At 35.3% G+C, this 27,024-nt stretch overlaps 1 pseudogene across 1 annotated transcript; it reads left to right on the top strand.

The window, feature by feature from the left end:
• Positions 1-1,673: 1,673 nt before the first annotated feature.
• On the top strand, positions 1,674-26,886 carry LOC143575934 (DExH-box ATP-dependent RNA helicase DExH3-like; annotated as a pseudogene). The gene is made up of 19 exons (XR_013142861.1): positions 1,674-1,871; positions 1,928-2,224; positions 16,646-16,782; positions 16,900-17,269; positions 17,852-17,947; positions 18,170-18,358; positions 18,462-18,621; positions 18,899-19,029; positions 19,628-19,795; positions 19,875-20,147; positions 21,737-21,931; positions 22,064-22,267; positions 22,379-22,448; positions 22,828-22,976; positions 23,584-23,889; positions 24,958-25,017; positions 25,098-25,250; positions 25,343-25,453; positions 26,393-26,886. The product of XR_013142861.1 is annotated as a DExH-box ATP-dependent RNA helicase DExH3-like (transcript).
• The last annotated feature ends 138 nt before the right edge of the window (positions 26,887-27,024 follow it).

A 27,024-nucleotide genomic window follows, 5' to 3' on the forward strand; every position in this document is an offset into this window, starting at 1 on the left:
TGATTAGCCATACTTTTATCAAAATTTCACTCTTAAAAGGTCATTATAATCAAAGTTTATAATGATGTACATATCACCGAGAGAAACTTATGAGTTTTTAAAGAGAAAATTCTTTTTGAAAGACCTTGACATGGTGTGATTATTGCTCGACTTATAGTTCGAGTATATGTGTAATTATATGTTTATAAATCCATCAAAGTGCATCTAGAATATGGTGAGACATTTTACCATGGGAAAATTTAATCTTTTTAGCATGTTAAAGGATGTCTAACAATGACTCTATATCATTCTCTATCTGAATATGAAATATTATTGGTTCGGAAGTACCATAATTAAATTCATATGTGCATTATGTCGTACTGTTGGTTATATATGATTATTATTTTCTTTATTTATTTTATTGGCATGTGCCCAGCTAGGAGACATCAGAATGGGTTAAAACATATATTTCAGGTATGAAAGATATATGTTTATATTTTACTAACCCATCAAACAAGTTTGGTTATCTTAATTATGCAGAGAAACACAACAGGATCATAGTGTATAAGACTTATATGTACGTATAAGTAGTTATCTATTGATCCGGTGTTTTCCGTTTGACCAAGATATCCATTGATCAAGTTATCCGTTTGACCAAAACATAGCTGTGTTTGATAAACAAATCCGGTCTATGCGGTTTGATTTGATAAAGATGGATAATTTGAATGCTTTCGTGTCACAACCATCAACTTTTCTTCAAAGTTTGAATCTGGATAATGAGATGGGGACTGCTAATAAGCCACCTAAACTTCTCAGAATGAAAGATTATCTAAAGTGGGTTGATAAATTTGAGACTCACGTGCAACTGGAAACTATGATACTTGGTTGGCTGTTGAAGAGGAATATGTGATCCTGAAGAATGAGAACGAGACAAATCCGAATGTCACAAGTTGATGAGGTTGACAGAGATTTGTACATTAGAGAAAAGAAAATGTTGTATCTATTTCAACAAGGGATTAAAGCTGAAATATTCCAAATGCTTCAACATAATGGGTCTTGTTATTCTATTTGGAGAGCACTATTAAACAAGGATAGAGGTAATCCCGACATGAGGAAGTCTAAAATGGCGTTGTTGAAGAAAGAATTCGATATATTTACGTTGGTTAAAGGTGAAACTTTTGCTCAGATGATTGAAATATACTGTCATCTGGTTAATGATATGAAGAGGATGAGAATTGATAAACAGGATTATGAATACATTGATATGTTAGCTGATGTGTTTCCTAAAGAATGGGAGACATTCATCATGATTCAATATTAATATCCCATTGCTTATGCACGCCTCACTCTTGCTAGCTTTATTGAGAAGCTAGAGGCATAGGAATTAGAGCTGAGAAAGAAACAAAAGATGAAGAGTTCTGCTACTATTCAAGATATTGGACTGTATTACACCAATCCTACCTCTAGTACAAAGATTCGAACAACTTTCTGCACTGACGGAAATGCATTTATGGGAAATTCAATTAGTGGATCTCAAGTTACTCCAACTACACAATATTCAAGTAGTTATTCTAAACATTTACCCATTGTACAGAACAATTTGCCCAAGAACCAAAATCCTGAGATTTACACTGTAATATTGCTGTAAATCTCAAGAATCAAATGGTTAATCTGCTGAAAATGTCAAAGAACAAATGGCACTTCTTGGATCTGTCTTGGATTCATATGAAAGTTTGGTTGCTGGACGTATTGGAAATTACAGCATGACAAAAGAAGATTATGTTCAAATAGATCCAGAGGAAATGGAAATGTTGACATTAAATGGTGCATGGCTAGTGTCATCCGAAGAGCGCAAAGATTCAAAGAAATTACTGGGAAAAATGTTCTTGATGGTAGGTCTTCCAAGTTGGGTTTTGACAAATCCAAGGTGAGATGTTTTCGATGTAAGGAAAAAGGGCATTTCAAAAGGGAGTGTACAAACAAAGAAGTTGGTGATAGTAATGCCAATCCGTTTGGAAGAGATTTCAACCCGAAAATTTACCACACAATCTCTCCTAACATGTCTGCTAATGCTGGAAAGAAACCGATTGAAGCTGAAACATCAACTTCAAAAGCATATGCTGCTCAAGTGGATGAGGGTTTCAATTGGAACAATTATGTTCAACAAGCAAATGTTGTTGAGGTGATTGAAGATGTTTCTGAAGTTGCTGAGGGAGCAGAGGTGGTAGCTGAAAAGGTTGAAGCTGTAACACCCCGTAACCGCAGCGGAAACGTAAACGGGATGCAACAGACACATCTGATATCAACAGCATTGCTTATAAAAAAAAATACCACTACATTAATTTACATCACATTACATTGTTCCGAGTTTAGTTACCGTCTAGGCGATAGCACATAAGTTTTACCAACATTACATTAACATAATTAATACAAAATGATCACTAAGCTTCCACAAAAACACGCATCATCAAGCATGTAGCACTTATTCCAGTTTGGGAGTACCTAGAAAGCATGGAAAGAAAACGGGTCAACTACGAATAGTTGGGGAGACTTAAAATCGGCGCTTGGCACAATTTTTGCTTTAACGTTTGAAACGCCGTTTCCTGCTCTTCTCCCCATTCATACTTTCGATCCTTTTGAGTCAGGAGGGTTAAAGGTTGGGCGATGCTGGAAAAGTTCTCTATAAATCGACGATAATATCCAGCTAAGCCTAAGAATTGGCGGATTTCCTTTGGCGATTTAGGCGCTTGCCAATTCTTAATTGCTTCAACCTTGCTCGGATCAACTTGTATTCCTTGATGGTTTACAACGTGACCGAGGAATTGCACTTCTTGCAACCAGAAGTTACACTTGGAGAATTTTGCATACAACTTCTCCTGATTCAGAAGTTCTAAAATTATTCTTAAGTGCTGCTCGTGCTCTTCTTTACTTTTCGAGTAAATCAGAATATCGTCAATAAACACGATGACGAATTTGTCGAGATAGGGTTTACAGATTAGATTCATGAGGTCCATGAGCACTGCCGGAGCATTTGTTAGCCCGAAAGGCATAACTAAGAACTCGTAATAGCCGTAGCGAGTCCGGAATGCGGTTTTTGGGATATCTTCTTCCTTAATTCTAACCTGATGGTAACCCGATCTAAGATCGATTTTTGAGAAATAGCTCGCACCTTGCAGCTGGTCAAATAGGTCATCAATTCGTGGAAGAGGGTACCTATTTTTGATTGTTAACTTGTTCAGCTCCCTGTAATCAATGCACATTCTAAGGCTCCCGTCCTTCTTTTTCACGAATAGTACAGGTGCACCCCACGGGGAATGACTAGGACGTATAAATCCTTTATCCATCAATTCTTGCAACTGATTGGATAATTCTTGCATCTCGGACGGTGCAAGTCGGTAGGGTGCTTTAGCAACAGGGCCAGCTTGAGGTATTAAATCGATTCTGAATTCGACCTGTCGGGTTGGCGGTAGTCCAGGAAGTTCTTCTGGGAAAACTTGTGAAAATTCGCGTACCACCGGGATATCATCCACCCGTTTCTCCTCAGAATCTGTGGCCGTCAAGCTCGCTAGATACGCCACGCATCCCTGGCGTATATATTTTAACACATTGAGGTGGGATATAAATGGTATCATTGTGCCCGACTTCTCTCCTTGCACTAACACCTCTTCGTCATCCGACCCCCGGATCTTGACGATTTTCTTTTCACAGTTTATTTCGACTTTGTTACGTGCTAACCAATCTATTCCCACTATCACGTCGAAACTACCTAATTCTACCGGTAATAAGTCAATCAGGAAGGATTGATCGTTCAGAATAAAAGGGCAATTCCGAACTATCTGATTAACTATCATGGTTTTACCGTTAGCGACTTCTACGGTATAAGGTTATATGGGTTCACTAATCGGAAGGTTTGCTATCGATAGGAACTTAACGGAGACAAAACTTCTATCGGCACCCGTATCAAATAATACAGAAGCGTAATGATCAGAGACGAGGAATGTACCTGTCACTACGCTGGGGTCCTGGCGTGCTTCGTTCACCCCCATCACAAACGCTTGGCCTCTCGCCGGATTGGACGACGATGCCTGACCCATGGTTTGCCTCCCATTTCCTCCCTGGTTCAGCTTCGGGCAGTTTCTCCTGAAGTGGTCTGTGCTGCCGCATTCAAAGCAAGCACGGCTGGTGGTCATCACTTGGTTTCCTTGTGGGTTTTGTTGTCGGGCTGGTTGGGTCCTAAATGGCTGCGCACGGATAGGTTGCGGTTGTCGGTTCAGATTGTTCAGGTTAGTCCTACAATTCAGTGCGTAGTGTCCACTCTTGCCACACCGGTGGCACACTACCCCCCTGCACTCGCCACCATGCTGGTAACCGCATTTCCCACACCTAGGAAGCGTCCTTGTCTGCGGTTCCTGCCTTCCACCTGAACTAGTCATGGCGTAGTTCTGGGCAGCGGGCCGAGCACGTTTATTTTGTTGCTTCTCCTGGATCCTATTGTCATACGTACCTCGCTTTCCCCCAGCGGACTCTCCTGCCACTTTCAGTGACCCACTCCTCACGAAATCGTATGTGACGATACCAGCTTGCGTCACCGCACCCTCAAACGTCTTGTGTCCCCCAGTGTTGACTATACTCCTTACTACTGGAGTTAGTCCCCATATGTAACGCTCAACCCTCTTTGACTCTGGGGTGACCAACCATGGCACCAATCGCGACAACCCATTAAATCGGTTTGTATAACCCAAGTGGTCTGCCCCCTGCATCTTCAGGTTCCACAATTCATTTTCTAACTTCTGCAGTTCGTTTTTCGGGCAGAAATGTTCCAGCACAAGGGCCTTGAGTTCTGCCCAGGTCATGCGGTTTGTCGCTGCCTGACCGCGAGTCTGCACTATTGTGTTCCACTATGTCAAGGCATGGTCCGTGAACGTGCATGTAGCATACTTGACAACATAATCCTCAGGGCAGTTGCTAATGTTCACAACGGACTCTATTTTCTCAATCCACTTAACCAAGCCATTTGGTCCCTCTGACCCGCTAAATTCTAGGGGCTTGCACAACATGAAATCTTTAATTGAACATCCCCTTGTTGCAGGAGTTGGTTCAGTGCGGTTCGTTTCAACACTAGGTATAGGGCCATTACTGTCTGTAACGACCACCCTAGGCGGTGCGTCATTACTCGGAATCGGGTTATCGTTCGGTGGAGGATTAACATTTTGTTCCCCATCATTATTGGTGGTCGTTTGATTGCTCGCAGGGCCTGGATTGGTCGTATTGTTAATACTGGCGGCGATGCGCGATACTATATCCGGTATCGCCGCCTCTGACTGTCGAGCAATCAGACGACTTACATCCACTTCTGACATTTGAGCTAACCGTTTTGCTGCCATTCTACACAACATTAAGAAAATACATATAATTAATACAATTTCCAATCTCGATACACAACACATATTCCATTCATTAATAAACATCAGTATATATTACATAAGCATCAGTACACATTTCGTAAACATCAGCCCATAGATCAAGTTTTCATACATCGGTCCTACATCGGCATCATTTCGACATAACCCGCTATGGGTCAGTGCTTGAATGATACACCAAAAGTATCTACAATGATATTCTCAAAAAAAAAGAGACCCCCTATGGGCTAGTGGCTGTACTATAACTACCCAAGATTCACTCTATGTTAGCATCGCCACTGACTGCTTACACAGAGTATCAAAAAGCGGACCCGGACTACTACCATCCTAACATGACTAAACATGGTGGTATACCAACCACACCATCACTGCCACCATCACCACTAACACCGCCATCAAACCCCGGATCCGTGTCTCCATCCGGTCAATCATCCACTGGGAGTATGCACCCTCCCTCCTCAGCTGGCCAATCGCGTACTGGCTGTCCAGTACGCAGTCCGCCAAGTGATTCCTCCTCTGAATACCCACCGTCAAAGCGACGGTGTGATCAACCACCTGCTCATGGAGCACTCGAAGCCATGCAGCCTCGGAGGAGGGACGCTCATCCCTCTCCGGCCTAGGGGTACCCCACACGGGTGGAGGCACAGGCTCAGGCTGGAGGCGGGAGGACTCGCCCCTGTGGTAAGTGGGTCTGGGTGGGGTAAAGGTAGGTGGGACATAAGGGGCACTGATCCGCGCCGTGAGGCGGGGACCGGGTCTGGGAGGGGTAAGGGTGACCTGTGGTGCGGGTGGGGTGGGGGATCTGGCAACCCTAGCAGGGGAGGACAAGCTAGCACTCCTATGGCTAGTCTCAGTAGGCTCAGTGCTGGAAGCTAAGCGTAAAATCCTAGAGTTCCCGGAACTGGCCTCCTCCGGGTCCTCTTCCATGGACAAACTTCGAGACCTCGACATCCTTACCGGTACACAAGTTAGCAAACATATAGCTCCTTCCATAATGTAAATCATCATTAAATTAATATACACACACTTATACAACCTTGTCACATAAAAATATTATCATATACTTACACATATGTTGCCGATTTTACCTATTAATGTTCCCCGTGACTTCCCCTGAATTCCCTCGTGCGGACAAGTCTGTTATTATGTTCCGGACCATAATAACTCACTTGTCCATCCAAGTTCATCCAGATCTCGTCACTATATATTATTAGTTGATATTCAGATCCTATAATACTTGAGCTACTGGTTATATTTTAGGTATCTTTTAAAGACATCCTAATTCTTTATAACCAATGGCTCTGATACCAAGTTCTGTAACACCCCGTAACCGCAGCGGAAACGTAAACGGGATGCAACAGACACATCTGATATCAACAGCATTGCTTATAAAAAAAAATACCACTACATTAATTTACATCACATTACATTGTTCCGAGTTTAGTTACCGTCTAGTCGATAGCACATAAGTTTTACCAACATTACATTAACATAATTAATACAAAATGATCACTAAGCTTCCACAAAAACACGCATCATCAAGCATGTAGCACTTATTCCAGTTTGGGAGTACCTAGAAAGCATGGAAAGAAAACGAGTCAACTACGAATAGTTGGTGAGTTTCACTAATTTAAGTAAACAGTGATAAATCGTTATCATAATAATATATTAGCGATGTAATTATGCTGAGCCCACAAGTGAAACCTCTGACTATCACACACAACCCCCGTGGCATATCCCCCGCCCACGGAACTGCCCCAAACCGCTATGTCTAACATTACATAGCAAATATATATAACAACAAAATAGACATGTGCAACTGGCTGGGAAACATCAGCAAATCCATGCCGGACCAGTTGGGTTTGTCAGACTAATAGTACTATCCACACTCTACCGGCTTTCAGTTAATCACTCGTGTTCCGGGGCCTTAGAATGTTAGCAACTCAGACAATTACCATCTTAGTACATTTCCGTACGATTCCCGTACAATAAAATATATATAAATACACGCAAATCCATGCGTTCAGTATGTACTTAAACATTTTGATAACAACATGATTTCCGCCCCGGGAAAATATTTAAAAACAATTCAGAAACAGGGGCTCGTGAAACTCACCTTATCGTAGGCAATTGGGTATCACAGTACGTGAGCTATTAATCCGGATCTGTAATACGATCCCTAAATTCGTTACTATACATTCACTATTTATATAATTTTAATCGTGATAACCGGTACATCTGGGGACACTGTTAACCCAGTGCTGTACCCGTTCCGGGGGCAATGTTAACCCAGAAACACTTTTCAGGACTCAGATTGTGATATCGCTTATAGTTCACTAGTCAAAATTATTACTAGTCATTTTTCCGTTTTGCGTGCCTAGCACGGTTATCCGTTTTTACGTTTCAAAAATGAGTTTGGTCACACATGACCCGAAAATAGTTGTTGACTGATAATTTAAGTAAAGATATGAAATTAGAGCTCGGTTTAGTCGCCCCGTTTGGCCGCGAGACCCGTTTCTGTCTTTAGCGCATCGGAAACTGTTAAATCGGGCAAAAATTACTCAAATCATCCGAATTATTTTCGGATGATTTATTTTTACTTGTTTAACTTAGTTATAAGAAAATAAGTTTGAGTTCTCTTTTGCTTTTGAACTATGAGATAAATCAGTTTTTCCATTTTGATGATTTTTCATCAAATTTTTTTTTACGTAAAACATTCAAATTTTTATTTAATGTGGTACTCTTCAATTATTATTAAGTTTTAATGCTTAGTATTAGTTAATATAACTTTAATTCAATTTACTTGACAACATATAAGTTACGACAGTGCATTGAGTATTATTAATAATGATATTGATTTTTTTTTAAAACCTATAATAACGTTCTTCAATTATTAATTAAACTTAAAATAATTTTAATATACATTAGTGTTACAATGATCTTGTAAAATAATCTTAACTCATATATTTATATTAATTATTGTTTTTATTTGTTTTATTTGATATAAAAAGAATATGGGTATAACTAATGAATTCTTTCTATTTTGCAACTTTACAAAGTGACATGTTAGAATATTGAAAATTGCCTAATGTTTGCTATGATATTTGTAAATGTTATCACTTTTGTGATGAGAAACACATGACTTAAATATATGATTCATAATTTCATTATGTGGTATGAGCATTGCAAGATGATTGTTAAGATTATTTACATCATAGTTGTTATAGTACATATTACATGATATCTATAAAAATGATATAGTTATGGTGTTTGTTCAATAGCTATTTATAAAATATTATAACTTGACTAGTTACCATCTAAATGAATAAATTATTCTGTAACTTTGTTTGATTAATTTTTATGGAAGCAAGATAATGTGTGTTGAATTGATATATTAATTAGCCTTGAATGGATGCTATTAAATTTATAAGTTGTAACAACATTAAAAGATAATGGGTTTTTCAACACCATTTATGCTATTATAATTCATTGTTTGTAACATAATTTATTTTATGATTTATCAAGATCAATTATGATCATTCATTTGTTCATTTTATGGTTTGATATGGATCTTTCAACGACATTAATGATATTTTAATATATTATTTGTTACGAAGAAGCTTATTTCATGATGTTTTAAGACTTTTAAGACTTTTAAGACCATTTTTTTTTATTTTACGGCTTGATATTACCAACGTAATTTTATGGACCGTTATTTTTTTTTTGGTGCTATTATATATTTTTTAAGTCTTATCTTAGTAAGTGTTATTTATCCCTTTGATTAATTGTTATCATATAAAGCACGTGATTTACTCTAATAATGGATAAAAAGTTGGATAAAAAGTTGTTTGCTTGAATTATATGGCTACCACATACTAACATGATATAAGAAATTTAAAGGTAAGTTGTATGCTTTTGATTTTGAAAATTTATTTAATCTTACAAACACTTATTATTGATTTTATGCATTTTAAGTGTTATGATGATCATTGCATGGATAAAAATCTTTAATTTGTCATTATATGAGTTATTAGTTAACATATGTCATGTATTAAGGATTTTCAAGAAATATCTTAATTAAAAAATAAAGACATTCAAATTTAGAGAATGATGCCTCATAATTTGACAAATGATGTTTGATGTTTTGAAAATTTCATTATTTTACTTTGTGGTATATATCCTAGATGCCATAAAGTATTTTATATAATTGGCTTTAACTAAAACAACTAAAAGATCAAAGTTGTGTATTATTGTCATTTCCATATATATATATATATATATACACACACATTTGAGTTGTGGTAAATCCCATTTATAATTTGACACTTATTATGTCAAACTCTCTAAATCTTGTAGACGGTTATAAAATGAGCGTTACTCAATAACAATTACTTCTCAATTGATATTTATGTGATGAGAAGATTTATTATAAAAAAATGTTGAATAAAATAATTATTCATTTGTCACTATTCATATATGCTCATGAAGTAGCAATATCATTACAAGCGTATGAAAGGTTTAAAATAACCACAACATGAAACTTATGTGGTTCATATTCATTCCTTGAGGTGAATGTGATGGTAAAATAATCATTTTAAAGATCATGATAGTGTTAAATAATTGACGGAATTGAATGATTTTTAATTCATTCATGAAATGAAAGTGATGATATAATGAGCATTGTAAATGTCATGATCTTGTAAATTGTAATAACTCTAATCCGTTGAAGTAAAAGTGATGATGAGATCAATCGGTAATGGTGATCATGATTATAATGAGATTAGCCGAGTAGTGGTGATCATGAGAATAATGACATAAACTGAGATTGTCACGATGCTCCTAATTATGAGATCAACCAAATTAATAATAAAAGTGACCACAAGTTGTGGTACACTTAGGGAGTAATTACGTGAATATAATACGGAAAAGGGCTAGCATGAATTTCAAATTAATAATGCACTATAGTCTTGAGTATTATGTCGTGTATTAAACAAACACGAGTGAGTCATAAACCATAATTTTAATGATCACGAGTATTTAACAAATTGGCATGATCGGTTAAGACGATCCCGAATTATTGATGATGTGAAATGTATGGAAGAAGCATATGATTCTTCCTGATGATTAAACAAGAAGTTTTTGCTCTCAATGAAAATTAATAATATACCAACTAAAATAGGGTGTGAATCCCAAAAATATTCTGGAATTGGTTATAGGATATGAATATCCCGTCATGATACCATTTAGCGTTTAAAATCGATGCATCGTCTAAGTGGTTATCAAATTTGCAACTTACGTTTGCGTGATTTGTTGCTTGGCTAATAAGATAGTGGACTCATTATTATTCCATATTGACATATATTGCATGACAATTAGGTAAAGTAACTATTAAACCTTAGGTTAAAAGATTACTTATAAAATACTTTTTAAAATTGTAACATGTGTAACATGTCACAAATAAAATAAAATAAAGTTTAATAAGATTGATGATGACTTAATGAGGGTGTAAATGAATGTGTAATGAGGATTAAATAACAATGATGATTAAAACTTTTCTTTTCTCTCCTTGGTCGTCCAATTCACACACACATACACACATTTTATTTTCTCAAAATCTCTCTCAAAAATCATAAACAATTTGGTGAATTTGGAAGAAAGAATATTGGATTTTTAAATCAAGCAATGTGTAAGTATAGTTTAGTACATATTCTTGTGTATATTTTGATTTTTGATTCATGAAAACCTAGTATCCAAATAATTGAATTTGTGAAAAAGAACTAAGAATAATCAAGGTTGATTGTTAAAAAGAATTTTGTGTCTTAGTATAAAAGAAAGGATGGAAACCTTTATGTAACTAAATATTATTTTATAAATCAGTAAAATAATGAGAGACATAAAATTTGATTGTATAAAAATGTTCCTTGATGATTTAAGATCATAAGGATGTAAAAATCATGATTTTTGTGATTTGTGGTTTGAATCTGCTTGTTGACAGATTCTGTGTCTTAGATTGTATGTTGAATAACTTGATTATACGTTTGTGTTTTTGATTGATTTTTGATTCTATGATTAATTACTATGAATCTAGTTTTCAAAAAGTCAAGAATATTAATTTTTGGACTTTGTTTGACTAGTTTTTATTAATTTACAAAATCGGGTTGCAATCCTAATTGAAAGATAAATTTTGTGAGCTGTGTGATAAATTGCATAACTTGATATTAAAAATAGATATGGGTATGGTTCTACTTCTGGAATGTTATAAATTGAAGTAGGAATCTAATTTAATTGGTCTTGCATCAATTGGACAAATATAGAATTTTTGGCAAATATTTGTGTACTGCTGTGTTAAAATAGGGACTGAAATTAGGCTGTTGTAGAGTTTTAATATTCTGTATGTTTTGGTGAATTGTAAAATTATAAGAAAAATATATGTTATACGTAATACTTGTAAGAATATATGTGAATTATTTGGTAATTTAATTACAAGTTTTGGTTGGTTGGAAAAATCGGTTTTGATGATTGAAAACTTGTTAAGGATGATCAATATATTGGTTAGTTAAAATAGTTGTAATTTGTAATATATTGATTGTGCTAAATTGAATTTTGATTTTATGGGTCAAATTAGAACTATTTGACTAAGTGGTTAGTCTTACTTGTGAAGTGTTGAAAGTGATAGAAGTTGGACTTAGTCATAGGATTGTATGAAAAGTGACTAAGTGTACATTACTTGATTTTTGATTAAATTGTGACTAGGAACATCATGTAATCATTCTAAGTCTAGAATATTGGTCAAAAGTCACCAACGGGCCGTGGGTCAACATTTTGGACCGTCGGTCAACATTTTGGTCAAAGGTCAACATTTTGGTCAACGGTCAACTAAACACAATTTTTAGTCTTCGGTTATCGAGACTTGGACTTTTAGTCAAAGGTCAACAACTTGGACCTTTTGGCAAAAAGTCAAACAAAAAGTCAAACTTTGGTCAAAGTTAACAAAAGTCAAACTTTGGTCAAAGTCAACAACAAGTCAAACTTTGGTCAAACTTTAAATAAACAAGGGAATTGTTTGGATACTAAGGGTTCTAGGAATCGTTTAGCAAATACTTATAGTGCTTGTGTGATTTAGGCACTAGAACAACTTTGACTTAAGCAGTTGACTTTCAATTTGAACCGCATTCGAAGTGAGTTTCACTACCCCACTTTTTACTTACTCCTTTTGGGGGGAAAGCATGCAACATACAAACTTTTGGATAATTGTAGACTTTTTAATACCTCATGGGTACATAGTGCACTTAAACTGAAGTCCCCCATGTACATTGGACCGTTAACAATTGTACATTGGCTCGGTAATGAAAGGTAGTACTACTGGGTTTGACGAACCCCCTTGGGGCTCTCGGTTGAGGGAGTCGTCGGGCGTTTCTATTACTAGGAACGCAATATGCACTAGTCTTATATTAGACTCCGTGGGTGGCAAACAAACTAACAAGTCAGCCTCGATCACAATGGAACCTACACTAATGTAACATGATTGCTAGCGTAATTAACTAGCGGTATTACTATTGCATACATTATCCATGCTTTATTGTTTACAACGTTACTTACTAAATGGTTTGTTTAACAAACTTGTTTTTAAAATCAAACCTGTGAACTCACCAACCGTTGTGTTGACCCGTTTTAGCATGTCTTTCTCAGGTGTTTAAGGTGCACACGCGAAGTTGAAATGAGTCTAGGATGCATTAGGGGTGTTCACGGTCTGGTTTTGACGGTTTTTAGGTCAAACCGTGAGCCAAACCGTTAATAACGGTTTTTGTCAATGTAAACCGAAACCGAACCGTTGAAAAATAAAACCGAACCATTACTAACGGTTTGGTTTCACGTTTCGGTTTATGCGCATTTGCAAGTTGACTAAACGCTCTTCATATTTGCATGCCGACCCATGTTTGCAAGTAATTTTATTTTTCCTAATACTGGCAAATGGAAGTTACAAAACACAACATGGAGTATACGAAGAAATTTAGAACCTAATCCAACTCTCCAACCTTCAATGTGGAATCTTACCTTCAATTAATTAACCTATACTCCTATGAACTTGTAACAGTTAAAAAGATTAAAACATATAAACAGTCAAGTTTGTGATGAAAACTGTTCCATAAAAACTTGTAATTGAAAAGCATTTGTTTATTTACATATCCATTTAACTGAATATATACCATAGCTCTGCCGAAGTTGGGTAACACTCAAAACTAATAGCGCCACTCAACTTATACGGTCTAGTTTTATACGGTTTTAAATTTTAAAAACCGTAAACCTAACCGTTCATTACGGTTTGAAACTTCTGAAACCGACCGACCGAAAGTTCAATACAAAAACCGACCGTGAAACCAAACCAATGATCGGTTTGAGCGGTTTCACGGTTTCAAACCAAACCGTGAACACCCCTAGGATGCATGGATCCCACTAAGCATCGAATTATGTTGGGAGTCTTTAATGAAATGTTATGTCTGGGCGTCTTGACACGCACTCTGGGTTTTTAAGTGTTTTCATAAATTATACGCTTCCGCAAATGTAAAAACTTTATTGTAAATGTACTTACCTCATTTATGATGAGCAATAATATTTAAATATTTTCCATTATAAATTGGTTGTTCGTTATGACACATGGCTAGATCTTGGTATGTCACGCGCCTCACGGTAAAATCCCGTTAGTCGAAAATTGAGGGTGTGACAAGTAAATTTGTATACATGATTGGTTAACATTGAAGGAAGTCCATGATGGATTGCAAAAACTCTTGAGTAGCACATTGTATACATGATTGGTTAACATAGGAGGAGGTTAATGGAAAATCATATGTGCATGAAGCATTTAAGCTAATAGCTCAAGAAATTTATTATATGAAATTAACCAAGTTCTATACGTGAACTATAAAAGCCGAGTCAGAAATGATATAATCAACTCGATGATTATCTCTTGAAAAATAGAGATGAATATGATGTATTTGATCCATGTATGGAATATTTTAATATTAAACCAATAATATCATGTTGATGATTGCAATGTATCTCATAAAGAGATGGTATGCAGGTTGAGCATTTGTATATAGATATTTTTACATCAATCAAACTACATCAAGAAGATGCTGGAATATTTTAACACACATAAAGTTCATCTCTAAAAGGGTTAGAGGATGTTAATTAATCTGATATATAACAAATTACCCTTACTCTATTCTATATAAAAATTATTGGTTAAGAAGTACCATAGTTAATTACAATTGATGTCGTTAATTACACAACTAGATATATTATTTATTTATATTTATTGGTAAGAGACAGCAAAATAAGTTAAACATAAATATTTAATGCATGCAAGGTATGAAATATATAAGTTTATTTTACTAATCCGTAAAAAAGGTTGGTTAGCCATATTGATGCAGGGAATGTAATATAGCAAAGTCATGGATCTTAGGGAATGTAATATATCAAAGTCATGGATCTTATGGTACTTATTTACAAGATGAGGCACTACAAGTCACTTATTTACAAGATGAGGCACTACAAGTCATAGACGAATACTGTACATCATTCCTCCTCATAAGGAAGTGTACATTACAAGATCAAGCGGCAGACTGTTAATTACAAAAGTCTTAAACAAACTTTCCCAGAAGATCGGAACCCGTCACTTAAAAGATGTATAAATGAGGGGGAGTATAATACGTGTTGCACTCTTTTTCCCTTAGCTATGGTTTTGTCCCAATGTGTTTTCCTAATAAGGTTTTTAACGAGGCAACATCAAAAGTGTATATTTACTTTATCACATGGATAGTCAAGGGAGAGTGTTATGAACAATTATGATTTGATGACTATCCACATTCTAACCCCCACATTACCATTAAGTTTGTATTAATATTATGACTCTATAAATAGAGGGTTCTTGTATTTGATCTTATATAGACTTCTTTCATTCATCATTTTATACTATCTCTCTATATTTTGTTCTTATCTAACTATCTATATAATTGTCTATCATAAAAACCTAGGTGTCGCTCTCAGATTGTCCCCCCCCATTCTCAAGAGCCACCAGATTGCTTGATTTATAAATGGAGGATTCTCATGCATTTGACCCGAATTCATGGGTATGGGCCTTACCAAACCCGGATAATCTTTAAATGGGTTATAACATCTCATTTATTTGTAAAACTATTTCATAATCAAACAATATTTTTCGCAGGTCATGGGTCTCACCAAACCCGGATAACCCTTAAACGGGTTATAAAATCTTTTTTTTTTGTGAAATAACACCTTAACTATTAAAGAATAATTTTCACGTGTTATGGGTCTTACCAAACTTTAATAGCCCTCAAATGAGTTATAAGATCTCATTTATTGATAAACACTTTCATCATCAAACCCTAATTTAATTTATCTATTTTACATGTTCTCCGTTGCTGGTCTATCATCTCCATCGTCGGTTAACTTCCGATAGTACCCACCATCGTCAACTACATCAACGCCCCTTTTTTCATTAGACAAATATTTGTGTTCATGTTTGTACATTTAAAAAAATACACATACTTGTGTTCGTTTATGTTTGTTTGTTAAAAATCTAAAAAACCTAAACATCTCAACTGATAAAACTCAAATGTTAAAAATATAATAACAAACTAATATATATGTATTAAATTAAAACAAAACTACGTTAAAAATAAAATAAATCATTATAAAATAGCAAAACGATTACAGACAAAACTTTAAATAAATTCCCGTAACACGGGAGGATCAAACTAGTATTGTTGCTAGTAAGTCGTTTAGTTTTTTGTTTTGGTTTTTACAATTTGAGATGGGTTATTTAGGTTCTAGCTTCTTTCCCGTCTAATAAAAGAAAAGAAAAGCAAACCCTGGAAAAGAAAATAAGGAGGCATGGGTTACCCTGCTGCTGCAATTTCTTTGGTGAGAGTATCTGTGAGGTGTTCACTTGTTCACCTCCGCCTTGGTCGTGTGTTGTATTTGAGGCGTAGATTCATTCATCGGCCCACTGTTGTTTCTTCTTCTTCTTCTTGTTCGATTAAGAAGAGAACCACATGATTCCTACTCCTTACCTTGTTACTACAACTCTTACTCTTACCATCCCTATGGCCGCTACGCCTACGACGAATATGCTTCCGAAGACAAAGATGACTCTGACCCTGAACAACAACAACAATCTTCTTCTTTGTTTACCAAATTGAATGTTTCATTTTCCAAATGGCCAGGGGGCTTCAACTCTTGATAACAACATTCAAGAGTGGAAATGGAGGAAAACAGACCAAGAGCTTGTCTCACGAGAAAGGAAAGACAGAAGAGATTTTGACCAACTCTCAGCACTCGCTACACGAATGGGATTACACTCGTTCGTATACTCTTCTTTCTTACTCTTAATAATAATAATAATAATTATTATTATTATTATATGTTGATGTTCTTTTCTTTTCTTTTTTTTTTAAATTATTATTTATTATTTTTGCAGCCGCCAATATTCTCAAGTAGTCGTCTTTAGTAAACTTCCATTGCCAAATTACAGACCAGATCTCGATACTAAACGCCCACAAAGAGAGGTAGGTATATATATATGAGTTAGATTTGTATCAAGTTTTTTCTTACTTTGTTCAACATGCCTCGTGGTCATTGCTCCAGAACTGCACAGTCGGGTTGATTATCATCTTAAAGCGCACCTTTCACGAAAGTCGTCTGTTGGTTATCTAAATAGCACGGTCACTACATCCCCTGATTTTAAAACCGATCAAGGAACTTTTGAGCCTCAGAGAACAAGTCCCCTTGCAGAGGGAATTCTCAGACGTAGGAGTATTCAGCTTCGAAATATTCAACAACATTGGCAGGTTATTTTAATTTAAGATTTTTGTTATATTTTCATCTTTTGTAACTTCATGTCATCTTCATATTGCAATAGAGTGTGGTTAGGAGTGGAAAAATGGGTAAATTTATGTGAATTTTACAACTAACTAATGTGCGAAAACTATAAATCACGAAACCAGTGCAATTTAGGAGTTTTTTATGCATTCGAACAGACCTGGGATGAATTTCAGCCCATTTGACTTGTTTCATGTCTAGTAAATACTTTAGTGTAACTCATTAGAGATAAAGTAGGACGGCCCACTGATAGGTAAACGTCTCCAAATTGACATCTCTATCACGGTGTTTGACTAGATTTTGGTATCTGCTTTTCTGAAATCTCTGTATTGTCATTCCACAATGATTTATAAATTATTATACATGCATGCTCTTAAATAATATATTAATATTTATAGATGCTAACATCAGAGGATGTCAGATCATTTTGACTGACATCTTTGTATCTTTTTGTTGATTTATAAATTCTACACGTATACTCGTAAATTGTAATACTGGTGGATGCTAACGTTAGAGCATGCTAGATGATTTTGACACCTTTCTTTCTGTAGGAATCTGCCGAAGGCCAAAAAATGCAAGAAATACGGACAAGTCTACCTGCATATAAACAGAAAGAAGTATTGTTAAATGCTATCTCCAAAAACCAGGTGAGTTTTGCATTTATAAATTTGTGTTAATTTTAAATATGTATAATGCTATAGGGCACCCCTGTTGTTGAATAGGATAATCATATATGATAAACTTCTGATGTATTGATGAAGTCAGGATTATTATATACTGAGTCCAAATTTTAAACATAATGCATATAGTTTATAAACTTTACGAACTAGTTAACTTCAGCCATAAATAATTAAACACTGTTTTACCAGGTAATTGTGGTGTCGGGAGAAACAGGTTGTGGTAAAACCACACAGTTACCTCAATACATCTTAGAGTCTGAAATTGAAGCTGCACGAGGAGCTCAATGCAGCATTATCTGTACCCAGCCCAGACGAATATCTGCCATGTCAGTTGCTGAGAGGGTTGCAGCAGAGCGTGGGGAGAAGCTTGGAGAGTCTGTAAGTTGTGCTTCTAGTTTTTTTTATAATGCAGCAGCTTTGAACAATACTGTAATAGATGGTAACATGCTTTTGTTTTTTTACATTGTATTATTTTCCAAAGGTGGGATACAAAGTTCGGCTTGAAGGAATAAAAGGAAGGGATACCCGTCTTCTGTTTTGCACTACTGGCATTTTGCTAAGAAGATTACTTCTAGACAGAAGCTTGCGAGGTGTAACTCATGTTATTGTTGATGAGATCCATGAACGAGGGATGAATGAAGGTAACTGGAAGAAACATGTTAAATTTTTTAGTAAATAGGTAATGTGGTAATATGATTACTAAAAACTGTATTATTATAGTCATGTAAATCTTTAGTATTGATACTTAACTTTTAACCCGTAATAATTTTGATTTAGTTCGCTTTTAGCTATTTTTTTTTAATTTTGTATGTTTGATATATGACAACTGAAATTAATGGTTTCATATCTAAATGAGTGGAAATAAGTACCTTCAGTTTTAACGTTCATTTTGCTTGATAAATACTCATTTCGTGGCAGATTTTCTACTTATTGTTTTAAAGGAGCTCCTTCTTCACCGCCCAGAACTGAAGTTAATTTTGATGAGTGCAACCCTAAATGCTGAGCTTTTCTCCTCTTACTTTGGTGATGCTCCAATGATCCACATTCCTGTAAGTTACTCATGTTAGGTAAAGGGGGTATTGAATTTGTGTTGTAAAAACAGATTTTATAATTATTTCAAAATAACCAGTTTTTGCGTTTTGATGACCAAATTCCTCCTTTTTTCATACTATATAACTGCTCCCTTTTAACCTTATTTAGTCACTTTTACTCTCATATCACAAGCTGTATTTCGTTTGTTACAGATGAATGTTCTTTTTGGTCAATCACATGTTAATTTCTTTACATAGTCAGAATTTGCTAAAATACTCAACGATTTTTTCTCAACGTTATAACTTTAAAACAAGAGCGTGTCCGAATACTATCTCCTACATCCCGTTGTAGCATAGGTTAGCTGATTCTGATTATTTAAAGTTCACATAAGCACTTTCAAAATGTGCATTCATATACGCCTCAAGAGGACACATTTGCTATTTGTATTTACAAGTGGCACATCTATAGCCACGCCTTCAAGTTACCATCGTTTGGGTTTGAGCATTATAATATCCTTTTTAAGCATGACCCTTCTCTAAGCATGTTATGGCTGTTTGTAATTCTGTATACCTTTTTGGTGTTGTTAATTATTCTATGGTAATTTCTTGTTCTCAGGGCTTCACTTATCCAGTTAGGAGCTATTTTCTTGAGAATATTCTAGAAATGACTGGATATAGGTTGTCAGCGTATAATCAAATTGATAATTATGGTCAAGATAAAAGTTGGAAAATGCAGAAGCAAACTTTGCGTAAACGAAAGAGCCAGATTGCTTCAGCTGCAGAGGTATGGTTATCTGAGAGTATTGTCTATTTCCCCATGCATCGTGTTTTATATAACTATGAAACTCTGTGGATTGGAACAGGATGCACTTGAATCTGCTGATTTAAGAGATTTTAATCCTCGGACGAGGGATTCCTTGTCTTGTTGGAACCCGGATTCAATTGGGTTTAATCTTATTGAGAATGTTCTATGTCATATATGTAGAAAAGAAAGGGCTGGTGCTGTTTTGGTGTTTATGACTGGTTGGGATGATATTAATTCTCTCAAGGATCAACTCTTGTCACACCCGTTATTAGGAGATCCAACTAAAGTTTTGGTTCTTGCATGTCATGGCTCTATGGACAGCTCAGAACAGGTAAAATTGCAGATGATATCTTTTTCTTCACATTAATATCACATTATTAGCAAGTATTTATGTAACTTGATCATCTTTTGATCATTAAAGAGCTTTCTAAATATATGGATTATAATGAGTTTCTGTGTGATGAGCTAGAGATAGCATTTTCAGCCCATTTTCGTATAATTGGACCATAGTTGTTAAAAGCGACCGCTTGTCAGTCAAAATCGGAGGCTCTAGGCGCTAGTCAGTCAAAATCGGTCCTTGTTGGGATAAAATTGGTTCAAATCGCTCTACTCGGCGTTGGTCAAAAACGGTCTAGGCGCATAAAATCGGTCTTAGGCGGTCAAAATCAGTCCCATGCGGATAAAATCGATCCAAATCGCCTAACTGTTTGAATTTTGAACTACTTTTAAGTATTATATTCATATTGATGTGTATATAAGTATACATATGTGAATAGTTGTTTATAAAAATTCCAATCCGATTAATCCTAGGCAGTACCCGATCGCACCGACTAGCGTCTAGTGACTTCTGCAATGCTGAAAATAATATAGTTTTTATGATCAAGTTAGAAGCACTGTAAAAAATTTATAGAACAAAAACTTCCCTTTTTTTAATCTGTTACAAAACCTTCTGGAACCCTTTAAATTCACCATCTTTAGGCTCTACTTACATGGTTGTATATATGAAGCTCTATACTACAGTTTAGCCTTAGTTTTATTTATGATGTTGATCTTTTTCTTCATATAGATGCGACAATGCGTGACAAATAATTTATTTTTCATCATTTCTTTTATAAATCTTTCTTTCTCATTAAAATATGAGTCTTCCCATATTTTTACCAACTGCCATTGCTTGTTATGAACGTTAAATCTACTTGCCCCAATGATGGTTGATTTTCTAGACTTTTAGGAATCTTGAAAAATATTATCAATGAGGTTATATATTCTAACTAGGGTTAATTATACCTACTCCACGAAGTCAATAATTCTATACTTCACATTAATCTGGATCTTCATCCAACAGTTTAATGATAAATTGGCTTGCAGTTAAGTGCTCTATGATGGATTACTCTTTTTTCATGCTTTATGTGATTCTTAAAACTTTTCCCTGCAAGTTTGAAGCTTGTATTTTGAATTAAAATTCTAACTTGAATTTAACAGGTTTGTTGTCATGTAAATACTAAATACTGTCTTAGCATTTTCCACCACTTGTTTTACAATAAGAAATTGTTTCATCACATTTTGTGTTGTAAAAATGTGTTTCATCACATTTATTATTGAATACCTAATGAACAAGTATAAGGGAAAGGAAATGTGCTGGTTAATATGTTTTGTGTAAAGTTTTGGGATTCTTTCTATGTACTTACCATGTCAAATATGAAATATGATTAAAAAACTGTATAATTCCAATAACTGCAAATGGTTGAATAAAATTAGTCGGGATATTTTACACACTAAAATCGCACTTTTGGTGACTTCTGCATTTGACCAGTCTCCTTGAAGATAATTATTTTACTAACTCATTGCATTCTGAATACAAATAGTGATACTATATTATAATGGCTAGAGTTGTCTGATGCTTCGTTCATTTGTTGTGAACAGAAACTGATATTCAATAAGCCTGAAGACGGTATCAGGAAAATAGTTCTAGCTACCAACATGGCTGAAACAAGCATCACCATTAATGATGTAGTTTTTGTGGTTGACTGCGGAAAAGCAAAAGAAACGTCCTATGATGCACTCAATAACACTCCATGTTTGCTTCCATCCTGGATCTCAAAGGCTTCTGCTCACCAGGTAACACTAACTTATGCCATTTAACAATTTTCAAGAGTTACCTACTTCCTCTTGTGATTACGATAATTTTTATTTTAACATGTCTAATTCACTATTATTATATTTAACAATCAAACTCTTCATCTGTTATAGAGGAGAGGAAGAGCAGGTCGTGTGCAGCCAGGCGATTGTTACCACTTGTATCCCAAATTTGTATACGATTCTTTTGCTGAATATCAACTGCCAGAACTGTTGAGGACACCCTTACAATCTTTATGCCTCCAAATCAAAAGTTTACAACTTGGCAGTATTTCGGAGTTCTTATCAAAGGCCTTGCAGCCACCTGAACCTTTATCAGTAAGTTTATACTTCAACTTATTCAGTAACTGTTAACTATCCTGCTGATTTCTGTTTCTTCTTGAATCCCTTATCATTCCTAACACGAAAGTATATTTTGGCAAATTACAGGTTCAGAACGCTATTGAGTACTTGAAAGTAATTGGGGCTCTAGATGACGATGAAAATCTTACAGTGTTAGGTAAGAACATGATGAATTCAGTTTTTACCTTCATATCCTTTTTGTTTCCATAATTTTGGAACTTATAGTGTGCTCAATGAAATTAGAGGTGAAATATATCATTAAGTCAAAATGTGTTGATTGAAAATTTGCGATTAAAGTAGCCCAAAGTTTTATTAAATTCACCTCAAATTATTTCATTAAGAAAGTTGGTATTTTACTGATATAATTTTTAACACACAATTTATCAATAAAAAAGTGGTGGATAAAAATAGGTTTAGGGTAGCTCTATCAGACCTGAACTGTTTCAATTAACCTGCCCACTAGTAATGAGCTTTCTTTACTTATGTTTAGAAAATTTGACTTTACTAACCTAATCATGGATGCTTCTTTTCTGCAGGACGTAAGTTGTCGGTACTTCCAGTTGAGCCCAAACTTGGTAAAATGTTGATATTAGGGGCTATTTTCAACTGTCTTGATCCAATTATGACAGTTGTTGCCGGTTTAAGTGTCCGAGAACCTTTTTTGATGCCGTTTGACAAAAAGGATGTAAGTATCATATGGTTGTCAATAGATTTCAATATCCTCGAATGTATATTACTTGAAAATCGAGATGGTGAATCAAGATTTGTTTACTTTTAGTTCTTATTTTACGTATCAACATCTATTGGCTACCTGCATCTAAACTGCCATTCAATTTCTATTTACTTAATCCATTAAGTTGCTCCCAAATTTTCGGCTTCGATTCTGTAATTAATATGATATTTGTTTGGAGTTTTAATTAGTTAACTTCTGAAGTCAACCTATGCCCCCCCTATTTTTAATTTAATTAATATTATTTTTTTTCTAGTGGTGGTAATATTGGGGGAACCAGTTGAAACTGAACCAATATGTATCATGCATTACATGTTGTTACAAAAAGTTCAAATTATAATTATGATCTAGTTAAGAAAAACCCAAGTGAGTTAGTAGGTGGTATTGGAAACTTTTGACCCTTTGAACCAGTTTTCACTTGTCTTGATATCTGCAAACTTATAATTAATCGGTTTGATACAATAAAGAAAAAAATATAATCTCTACTTTGACTCATTTACCTGTAATTTCACTACATTGTTCTAACAGTTTTATTTGTTTCTCTCCTTTTTAAACTTTTTAGCTTGCTGAGTCAGCAAAAGCCCAGTTTTCTGGACGTGATAACAGTGACCACCTTGCTCTTCTTCGGGCTTATGATGGTTGGAAAGTTGCTGAAAGGCAGCATTCGGGTCAAGAATTTTGTTGGAGAAATTTTCTTTCTTCACAAACCTTAAGAGCTATTGATTCTCTTCGAAAGCAGTTCCATTATTTGCTTCGGGACAGTGGTATGATTGATAATATGGAGAAATGCAACACGTGGAGTCATGATGAACATCTCATCCGAGCCATTATTTGCTCCGGATTGTTCCCTGGAATTTGTTCAGTCGTGGTAACTATGATATATGTTATTAGGATTTATCTTTTATTTTAGACAATCGTTTCTATAGTTTGACCATATTGCAAGTTTGGTCTCCAGATTTTAAATTTTGCAAACTTGGTCCAAATATCTGTGAGGAAGTTGCACGATTAGTCCCTACCGTTAATCCCAGGGCCGGCCCAATGGGGGTTTGAGGATGTCGACGGACCCAAGCCCATTCTCTCAAGAGGCCCATAATCATTTAAATATATATATATATATATATATATTATAAATAGTTTTGGTTTAAATACAAAATGACTCCTTGGTGCAATGGAAAGAGTGGTACTCTATGGTATTAAAGGTCATGGGTTCAATTCCCATTGTTGGTGTTTTTATTTTTATAGAAAAAACTTTCCTTTTGTGTATTATATGGGCTATTTTACTAACTTATTATTATTATTATTATTATTATTATTATTATTATTTTCTTTGGTCCATATTGTCCTTTGAAAATGCAACCCAAGTGGTAAAGTTGTCAAATTATTTATCATATAATTAAAAAAGTGATTTCAGAGGCTGTTTTTTATGCCGATCCCGAGCCCCAAATTTTATGGGATTCTTGGAGACGGCGCGGGTTAATCTCAGTTTTATAACAAAAAAAGTGATACCATGTGCCATTCATGTGAGGGTAATATTGTCTCTTCAAATTTGGAACCCTAATAAAGGTATTCTTTTATCATCCCTTCGATTATGCATTGAACCTTTGATTTTGCACTGATCAAAGGTGATGGAGTTGACGTTAGGAGTTTTGGAGTTTGAAAGAGTATTTTGTTAGGGTTCCAGCTTGTAGACACAATTGACCTCACATCATCGCATGACGTCACTTTTCCATTAAAAACTATATGGGATCAACGGTAGGGACTAAACGTGCAACCATCTCACAAGTGTTTGGATTAAGTCTGCAATTTTTTTAATTCTAGGGGACAACTTACAAAATGGTCAAACTACATAGACCATTTCTATAATATTTTTTTCTTTAATTCATTAGCATTTTTGGTATATGGACATGATGAAAACTCATGCATTTGTTTTCTGCAGAACAAAGAGAAATCAATATCACTAAAAACAATGGAAGATGGTCCTGTATTGCTCTATTCAGTAAGTTCACATGATTTTGAGAAAGCAAATATACAACATGCAACTGAATCTTTTTGTAATCTGAATTTTCTCGCATACAGAGTTCAGTTAATGGTCAGGAACCAAAAATCCCATATCCGTGGCTGGTATTCAATGAAAAAGTGAAAGTGAATTCTGTATTTCTACGCGACTCGACGGTTGTGTCGGATTCTGTTGTTCTTTTATTTGGTGGAAGTGTTACCAAAGGCGATATGGTAATTAAGTTTTTTTTTGTTCATTTTGTCTAGTCTTGACATAAATCCATGTCATATATTAATTAATTTATCTATTTATTTATGGGTAATAGGATGGACACTTGAAAATGTTGGGGGGTTATTTGGAGTTTTTCATGAAGCCTGGCTTGGCAGCGACTTATCTTGCCTTAAAGAGAGAGCTCAATGAACTCATTCAAATGAAGGTAAAACTTTTTTTTTTTCAATTAAAGTGGCTGCATTATTCATAGTAATATAGTATATCTATGATCTAGAGGTGTCCAGCTGGGTTTACTCCAAAAACTTGTCTAAATAGTTTTCATTTTTTCAATATATAATTGGTATTAATCTAATTTTAATAAGTGAATGCTCAAGAGTTATGAATTTATTTTGACCCATTTACTCAATAGACCTGTTTGACCCCTTGTTTAGTAGAATAGTTTTATAACCATATTTAATTATAATTTGTAAAATTAGATTTTAAAATAATTGGCCACTGCACCTGACTCGATTTGACCTAATTTTGGCATGTTACTGTGACCGCCTACAATTAACTCTAGGGTTCTTTGGGTCTTTTTTTAGGGTTTCGGGTTGTTCGGGTGGGGCCATAATGAAAATTAACCCAAAGACCGTTCCGTTTATAAGTGGGTTGTTCAGGTTTTGGGTGGAATGGATCACGCTAAAATGGGTTGGGTTTTGGATCACGAGTCACTTTGGGTTGGGTTCGGTATTCAGATGCGGTTAAACAACCTACCTCTACGGCCGTAGGGCATATAAAATATTTTATTATTTTCATCATATATATATATAATTTAGTTTTGTATGTATAATAAAATATGTTATTTGGTTATTTTTATCCAAATTTCGCATACAGTAATATTTGTAAAACATTTTTGCTTTTCATTATATAAGGTTAACCTTTTTATATTATATATGGTAGGCTCGCAGCCTAGTCAGGACTAGGCTCAGTAAGTGAAGCTCGAGCTTGTTTGTTAAGTGAGCTTCAATTCAGTCTCAAACTCGAGCTCAAGCCTGGCCCTATTCAAGCTTTTAGCGAGCCAATCTCGAGTAGCTCAGGAGCTGCTCAGCTCGGCTCATTTACAGCTCTACCAAGAATTTACATATTCCTTTTTTTCCTCTTGCAGCTTTTGAATCCCAAAATAGACATAAGCCAGAACAATGAATTGCTGGAGTCTCTAAAACTATTTATATCCGGGGACCGCTGCGAGGGTAGATTTGTATACGACCGTAAAGTATTGCCAGTTCAAAAAGTAGTGGCAAACAATCCGATAAAAAAGCAGCAGCCAACTGTGGCAGTGCAGCCGAGAATGAAAATTCCAAGAATCACTTGCAAACGTTACTTCTAAGAGCGGGTCATCAACCGCCTTCCTACAAGACAACACAATTAAAGAACAATAAGTTCAGATCAACTGTCGTTTTCAACGGTCTGGATTTTGTTGGCGAACCGTGTGGTAGTAAAAAGCTTGCGGAGAAAAGTGCTGCATCTCAGGCTGTTGACTGGTTAACGGGTGAGACCCTATCTTCACAGAAGGCGATTGACCATATATCAACCATATTAAAAAAAAGCAAAAAGACGAATCAGAGTTCATTAAAACCAGGTACTCTATTTAGCTTATTAGTACTATATTGTTTTCTTATGAATACATTATTAATAATGATTAATTATATAATGACTGGTCTTTTTGTGAAGGTCGATTTTTTTAACTGAAGAAACACACATCGCGCCTGACTGCCTGCACCAGTTGAAGGGATTCGA

Source organism: Bidens hawaiensis, unplaced genomic scaffold, assembly GCF_021521415.1.
Source record: "Bidens hawaiensis isolate Kalapana, Puna unplaced genomic scaffold, B.hawaiensis_p1.1 tig00027801_1, whole genome shotgun sequence".
Taxonomy (NCBI): domain Eukaryota; kingdom Viridiplantae; phylum Streptophyta; class Magnoliopsida; order Asterales; family Asteraceae; genus Bidens; species Bidens hawaiensis.